This window comes from Nicotiana tomentosiformis, chromosome 2 (genome assembly GCF_000390325.3).
Source record: "Nicotiana tomentosiformis chromosome 2, ASM39032v3, whole genome shotgun sequence".
Taxonomy (NCBI): Eukaryota; Viridiplantae; Streptophyta; class Magnoliopsida; order Solanales; family Solanaceae; genus Nicotiana; species Nicotiana tomentosiformis.
The window spans coordinates 113,633,028-113,639,535 of record NC_090813.1 but is presented as its reverse complement, the minus strand read 5'-3'; the positions used below and the strand labels follow the sequence as shown (position 1 = coordinate 113,639,535).

The 6,508-nt window shown below is 34.3% G+C and overlaps 1 long non-coding RNA gene across 1 annotated transcript; it reads right to left on the bottom strand.

Annotated features, from left to right (window-relative positions):
• Positions 1 to 1,493: 1,493 nt before the first annotated feature.
• Positions 1,494 to 2,786, bottom strand: LOC104086446 (uncharacterized). Its single transcript, XR_011414161.1, has 2 exons — positions 2,307 to 2,786; positions 1,494 to 1,906 (listed from the first exon to the last, which is right to left on the bottom strand). It is a non-coding gene; the product is annotated as an uncharacterized lncRNA (long non-coding RNA).
• Between the last annotated feature and the right edge of the window lie 3,722 nt (positions 2,787 to 6,508).

Below are 6,508 nucleotides of genomic sequence, written 5' to 3'. Positions count from 1 at the left end.
AGATACCACTACAAGGAACTAAAGTCACATATTCATATATGTACAACAATAACATCTAAATAAGATTAATTATTCCTAAAATAATAATTTATTTATTTTACTAATCTTTTAGCAAATAACTAATCTAAACCAGATAAAAATAACAAATTAATTTAATTACAAAACAATTACAAAAAAATATATAACAAAGTAAAAATTAACTAATTAACATTTGTTTTAATAACTAATAACAATTTCTCTATTTTATAAATTTTTATCACTAATAACATAATCCGAATAAAAAATAACAAATTAATTAAATCGCAAAACAATCACGAAATAACATAGACACAGTAAAAAGAACTAATAGGACATTTTTATACATTAGTTTTAACAAAAAATTAAGTCGAAATACCTCGATTTTAATTTTTTGAAAAGTTGAAGATTTGGTGATTTGGGACCGAAACAAGCAACCCACTACGAGATAACGCCTTAGATACGATGTAGGACCGAGAATCTACAATTTTTGTGAGACCAGTGGGGTCCAATTGAGTTTTTTTTGGTTAACAATGGTGGGGGACCGCTGGAAAGGGGGGAGGGGGGTTGGTTCGCGTTTCTGAGGAAGGAGACTTGCACGCTTTTTTATCTAGGTATAGCGCGCATATATATCGCGCTATACTATTGCGTGGTATATACACGCTCTATACCTTCCCGCCCATTTATAGTTCAAATATAGCGCGGTATTTCACCGCACTATACCTTAACGGACAAACGTGCCGTTAAGGTATAGCGCGGTGAAATACCGCGCTATACATATTATGGTCCCCAAGTTTTTTCCCCACATTTTGGTTCTTTGAGTCCAAAAGAACCACATTTTTATTCCGGATTCTTCCCGTGATAGTAAAGATGATGGGTGGTATTCTCTCATTCATCGCTCAAAGACCAGCTAATTGTAACCAACAGTTTTAATGTTCTAAGCTTTCCTACAGAAACAAAACACAAATGCAGATGACCCTTCACAAGCATGACATCGGAAGAATGCGCTTGAACTTGCTTGAGTTGATTGTAAGTAGCAATAAGATAACAATAATTCCCTCCAATTTTAATTCAAAACCAATCATAACGAAGTAAAGCAATTAAGCATTTTGCTTATCATGCGAAACGCGGAAGTGATATTTGAATAGTACAGAGGAAAAGCTTTAAGGAATACTATCAAAGTTGAGATTAGGAACTTGTAAGCATCAAGCAAAGAGAAAAGAGAACCCTTTGCAACAATATACTTCCTTTAACTTCAATTAGCTGCTTTATAACGTAAAGCTGAAAGTAACAAAGAAAAAGGACTACAAACACAATATAAGGAATCGGCTAAAGAACACAACAACTGTTTGACCTTTTTACTGCAGAAGACATGAAATTGAAACCTAGGTAAAAACACAAAGAAAGCCAAAAAAAAAACTTATTCATCAAAATCAAATAACAGTATGTAACAAAACATTCCAAAAGGAAAAAGTCAATACTCCAAAGAAACACAAGTCATTCTCACTTGCTGGAAGATTTTATATTGATGCAAATATCAACAAACATGGCTACTAGCAATTAATTAACAAGAGTTTGTTGGTGGTGGACCAGTTGCATTTGTGGTTGCAGCACAATTATATTAATAAAAATCATATCAACAGACAATTAGCTCTAAGATTGAACAAGTTGGTTCATCGATGGGTTACTTTTTCAAATTAACTATTGACTTTTTTGCCTCTGTTCCTTCTTGCTTCAATGCCCCGAAACGTATTGCTGGTACAGTAATTACAATTAACAGATATCTAGCGCACAACATCCAGCATCCATTAATGTGAAGATTGACGCACTGCACAAGCGACCACTTGTGCCCACTGCCGCAACCTTGTCTTTACTGTCTGAGGATTATCTCCTACATTCATTTTTTTCCAAATATTAGCAACCATACGTTCAACACTACAGTTCTTTTCAAATGTTCTTTACATTAACAAATTTATAACGTTTCTATTATTGAAATTATCTGGTAACTCCATTTTTTATGACAGGCCAATAAGTTAAATAAATAGAACTTAACTTATACAGAAGCAGTATATACTGATTGTAAAGGACATCATAATTGAAAGTTAATTTCACATAGAAGACTTCATATTAGAATTTAAAATCAAAATTTAATTTTGATAAGATGAATGAATTAGGATTTTCTGAATGAAGGATAGATCAAAAGAAATAGAATCTGTGTCAAGCATTTCAGAACATTCTAAAATAAAAGAGTACGAATGCAAATTGTAAAGGGGAGGCTTTTATCTAATTACCTTGATCAACAATGGTGAGGGGACTGCCGGGAGGAGCGGGTGACTCGCAATCGGAGATGACCGACGATAAAGAAGAAGTCTTCGAAAGGGTGTCGGCATATTGTTTATTAACAGCGTAAAAAAGGCCATAAGCCGGGAAAGTATCAGACAATCGTTGATCCATTTCAGGCGAGTCAAATCCAAACCCTAACTCAATACAAGCCTTGAGCTCATCGAGGTCTTCATCGGTAACGCTCTTGCTCCGCTGCTTTAATCGGCTTCCATGGGTACCCTTCCGCCGCTGCCACGCCTCATCGCGAAACGTGTCCGGCGACCACGATTTCTGTTTGTACAATGAATTCACCGCCGCCGACGGTGGTTCTGATGGCGGAGCTGCGGTGGGATGCGACATGGAGAAAGAAAGACCCAGCCAACCCAACCCCTATGAGAGGGTGGTGGGGGAGCTCCGATGGCTCGGGCGTGTAAGGTTATTGTGATTCCATTGGGCTTGGAAAACGCGTTTATATTAGGAGAGAGAGAAGGGAAATGGGCCCCATATGACGTGGCGGGCTTGTGGGCCTTGCACGCTAGGTATTGGTTGGTCCGGCTCATGATGACCTGTCCTTTAAGTCCCTTTCTTTTGTCAAAGTTGCCCACTAGTTTCTTGTAAACTTGGCAAGCCGAACAAAATTACGTAGAAAAATAATGTCGGAAAGTAACAATGATAAAAAGAAAAAAGAAAAGAACAATTGCACAACCCCCCTAAGGTTTAAGATTGCAACACATACATCCTTTATAGTATTTAGTATTACACAAACCTTCCTTCTTTAATACGTAATTTATTTTAAGAACTAGTATCTTATATCACTTAAATATTGGAAAATTCCTCCCTTATATGTTAATTTATGTTTAATACTATAATTAATTTACTATATATATATATATATAAATCATTGGATGCATGCATTAATTTAACCTCACTTATTTCAACTTTAGGTAACATAGGTAATAATTAAATTTATAATTATATTTAATTTAGTTTATTCATATAAAAATATACTTTCGTACTTTATTACATTACGAATCTAACCCGGTCATACTCATTCCATCTCTAAACTAATTGACACGTTATACACTAATAAATATTATAAAATTTATAAAAGAAAAGGCAATATATAATTATCTGTTTCATTTTTCTTAATCAGTTTTTATTTATGCATATATAAAATTTAAGAATTATTTTGGATAAGAAGATTCAATACATGCATCCAATAATAAAACTTTAAATTAAAATAAGATAGCTTTAATACTCAAGATATATGAAAATATAAAAGTAAACATATAAGGTGTAAAATTATTCATTTTTAGGTTGCAGAATAATTTTATTACACTAAATAAGAAAAAGGGAGATGTAATATCTAAAACTATAAAGGAGATATATGTTATAAGCCAAAACCTTAGGGGAAGTTGTAGAAATTATTCAATATAAAAATAAGTTATTGCTAAGGTTGGTTGACATTGTGGAATTCATGATGGTTCAGCGACTAACGTGTGAATAACAATTAAATAAGTCCAGGTTTCATAACATATCCAATTTACTATTGCTTCACGATGGCATGTGCAAGATAGGTCCATGCTTCATAATCAATTTACCATTGTCTACTATGGCACGTTACAAATTTTTATACACTTAGGGGAGTTTTGTACTATGGATAAACAGAAATAATTTTTGGATATAAATTTAATATTATTTTATCTCTTGTTTAGTTAGTAATTATGAGATTAATTATTTCGGGATTAAAAATAGTACCGGAATAACTTATATTTGTCAAATGATGGAATAGTAATCAAAATAAGTTATTTCAGAATAAAATAGAAAAATTAGCAATCCCAAAATTAATACAACATACCAAATAGCCAATTAGTGAACAATTATAATCTTGTTACTAACAATTATCTTGTCCATATATCCCTTTGCCATTTTCTGACGAAACAAAATAGGGGTGGTTGAAGACATAAATAATGTAATACCAGTTAGCTGTTGCTAACATATTGGAATGGGCGGGAGCACTGCGGCGCAACAAGCATTCTGTGTTCACGCAGGGTCAGGAGAAGGTCCACACCCCAAATAGTGTAATGTAAACAATCTACCCTAACACAAAAATTAATGGTTACTTTCACGGTTCAAACTCATGACTTATAGGTCACACGAAAATAACTTTACTGTTGCTAATATATTGGAACACATTTATAAAATTATGCATTAATTTGATGAGAGGAGCTAACACCTATGTAAGTGAATAATATCATGTTCAATAGAAAAAGAAAAAAAAAGGATTATTCTAATCAAATTACTCTAATTAAAATAAAAGAAGAAAAGATAGAAACGCAGCTAATGAAGGAGGGGAAAACAGTATGATAAGTATCGAGATCAATGCATAAGCTTTTTTATAATAAAAAAAAAGTCTGGGAAGTCTATACCACTATGTTACTATACTTTTTTTTTGGTCAACTGGATATATATATATATACTGTTTCAAAATAGTTACATTATTATGAGAGACCAAACTCTCTTGAATTCCATCATCATTGTCTAGCATCACACTAGTATTACAAATATTGATTTTCCTTGTAAATACGGTTTTTATGATGTCTGTCCACAGTACATCGTTTTCAAACGCGGGAGGAACTGTCAAAAAATTCGGTCCCGTCAAAAATTTCTTTTCTGACTCCTTCCTTGGCAAAGAGGTCTGCTACTTGATGCTGTTGTTCCCTGAAGTTAAGCTATGTCCTAATGATGGGCTCCCCAGCTGCTCCATCAAATACCTACCTGCATTCATAAATAATGCAGTTAATAGGGAGGTTTTCATGCTTTAGCATTCTTATAACTTCTTCAGAATCAGTGTTGATCTCAAGAGGTATTAGATTATGCTTCAGTGCAATTTTTAGGCCACGCCAAACTGCTTGAAGTTCTGCATGATACTAGTAGTATGTGGCATCTCCTTCGTACCAGTACTATACGTAAGTTATACTCGGTCGAAAACGTTAAAGGGGAAAAGGAAGATTCTTCGGACATTTCACTAAGAACAAAAAGAATAGTTAATAAACTATTGTTACATAATTTGGATTAGTAGTCAATATTTATTGAATAATTAGGGTGACTGCTGAGATAAGCAAAGGGTCAAGGATATAATTAACAATATAGTCCATCTTCTTTCCGTCAAGCAAGCTAGCAAGTTGTTTAATTCTAGACCTTAACTGGGCATTTGTTTAATAATAAAAGACTTCTAATGCAAATCTAAGGTATTCGTCTAAGCAACTGTTTGCCTTTTGCTTGATTGCCGGCGCAAAAGGTCACTGGAAATCACAGGATTAGGTGTACAAAATATGAGTGGAATATTACAGACCTCATGTGTTTGTTTAAATTTTTTCTTCTTCTTTTTCCAAAAGGCTTTAATTCGGTCAAGTAATAAAACAGTATACTCTAATGGTATACGGGTAAAACCGAGGGTAACATGTATCCAAATATTCTGGTTGGTCAAACAAAGCGGAGGCATGACTGCATGGGATCAGAATCGAAGCCAAGGACTTCTCGTACCAGGGGCCAAACGGAGTGATCGCCACTGAGCCTGGCAAGACAACACTCCCCGAACCCAGAGCGAGCTCCTAAACCTCGGGAAGCACTACGAACGGTTGCACACGACTAACAGAATGCCGTGATATCCGCACAAATCGGGTATCACGACGCGTATCTTGTCTGACGTCGGTATCATATCAGTAATTGGCGAGAAAGAAGGATTTTTTTTACCTTTTTCAGAATTGTACTAGAGGTGAAGCTCTCCTACTATATAAAGGGGAAGTTTTTTCATTGAATACTATTAACACGCATATCAAAGCAATACAAACTTGTTTCTCTGTTTTCTAGTTACTGAAAATTTCTTATTTTAATCATAATTTTTCATACACATTTGGCTCTGAATCGAGGGTACGGTCGAGGGCAGAACTATTGTTAAGTTTGAATCTGAGCCCGAACTTAACTTCTCAAATGATTTGGTTATTTATTTTATCTTTAATTCGTTTATCTAATATTCTTGATTACTTGTGTCGAATCAATCCACATATCCTTAAAATCGCGTACAAATTTAATTGTTATCCGTTTTGAGAGTAAACAGTTTGGCGCTCACTGTGGAGCTAAGGATAATAGTGGTGGTTTGATAAAAATC